The sequence below is a fragment of the Cynara cardunculus genome (genome assembly GCF_001531365.2).
Source record: "Cynara cardunculus var. scolymus isolate 2C chromosome LG 10, CcrdV1, whole genome shotgun sequence".
Taxonomy (NCBI): Eukaryota; Viridiplantae; Streptophyta; class Magnoliopsida; order Asterales; family Asteraceae; genus Cynara; species Cynara cardunculus.
The window spans coordinates 9695880-9697903 of NC_037537.1; positions in this window are offsets into that span (position 1 = coordinate 9695880).

Consider the following 2024-nt stretch of genomic DNA (forward strand, 5'->3'; position numbering starts at 1 on the left):
ATCAAAACTTCATTTTATGATAAAATAACAATTTTCATCAAGCCACAAAATATCATTTCAAATTTGATCAACAAGTCCGATCAATCAAATCCGGTCAACACTCATCCAGATAACAAGTCCGGTCAACCAAATCCGGTCAACACTCATCCGTATTACACTTGGAATAAAATCCGTTTTGTTGTTCGGATATCTAATCCGGTCAACCTTACCACATACTTGCTAAACGGTTTAACACTTAGATCAATTTCAAGTTTGTCTGGATAACAAATCCGGACACTAGTCCGTTCAACTCTCATCCGGTTTAAAAATAAACCGTTCAACACTCAACCGGTTTAACCAACTCCGGACAACAAACCGCTCACGGCTTGTCCGGTTTATACTAWTCCGGTCACTAAACCGCTTAAAGCTTAGCCGATTTAAAAACAATCCCGACAATACCCCGTACAAGGCTTGTCCGGTTTACACCCTTATCCGGTCAAGCTTTGTCCGGATAACACTTAGAACAAAATAAACATGCTTTCTTCAAATAAGAATATGAAGCATGTAATTGAAACCAGAAGGATTTTAATACAAAAGGTTTAGAAACCACTCACCTTAAAAGCTTTTGAAACCAAATGCTTGCAATCAACTTCTTTGAAATACAACTTCTTGCAATCCGGGTGATTCTTTATAAAAACACTCTCAAATTCTCAAAAGGCCAGAGGAAACCCATGGAGGTAAGCCCCCCCCCCCCTATTTATGCTTAAAAAAATGGAAAAGGTCGGCTAACCTTTCCACCTCATGCTTACACTAATCACACTCATGCATACATACACGTATGCATCACCCCTTTGCACTCAAAATTTATCATATAAATATATATATATATATATATATATGCACAACTCATGCATACATACACGTATGCATCACCCACTTGCACTCACATGCATTATCACATTAATATATATATATATATATATATATACATATATATATATATATATATCCATATATCCATTTAATACATACCGGCACGTAAATTATCATGCTATCATGAAATCATTTAGTCAAATATTCACGTATAAATTACCTTGGGTAATAACCAGGATCTGGTTATCACATTATCTACCCCTCAAAAGAATTCCGTCCCGGAATTCCTTTAATCGAAAAGCCATGGGTTTTCTGTTCTCATCTTTGATTCTAGTTCCCATGTTGCTTCTGGTCCTTTGTGAAATTTCCACTGCACTTTAACCAGACTTATTTCTTTGTTTATCAACAGTCCGACTTTTTTGTCAACAATAGTTTCCGGTGTTTCCCCAAAATTCAACTTATTGTCTAATTGAATTTCTGGCAATGGTATAGCTAAATTTGGATCAGTTAAACATTTCCACAAATTCGACACATGGAAAGTGTTGTGAATTCGACTCAGCTCTTCTGGCAACTCTAACTGATACGCTACTGGCCCGATTCGCTTGCATATTCTGAATGGCCCCACATATCTCGGACTGAGCTTTCCTTTCTTYCCAAATCTGATAACACCCTTCCATGGTGAAACTTTTAACATTACAAAATCGCCTACTTCAAACTCAATGGATTTCCGAAAATTATCAGCATAGCTTTTCTGGCGATCTTGTGCTGTCTTAATTCTTTCGCGGATCAGTTCAATCTTCTCGGAAGTTTCTTGAACAATCTCAGGACCTGTTAGCTGTTTTTCACCCACTTCATTCCAGCATAACGGCGTTCGACACTTACGTCCATACAATACTTCATATGGTGCCGCTTGAATACTAGAATGATAACTGTTGTTATATGCAAACTCTATTAACAGTAAGTGATCTTCCCATGAACCTCCGAAGTCAATAATACAACTTCTCAACATATCTTCTAGAGTTTGAATAGTTCTTTCACTCTGTCCATCAGTCTGTGGGTGATAAGCTGTACTCAGTTGAATTTCAGACCCTAGAGCTCTTTGTAACCCTTCCCAGAACTTTGAAGTAAATCGGCTATCTCTATCAGAGATAATAGACAAAGGAACACCGTGT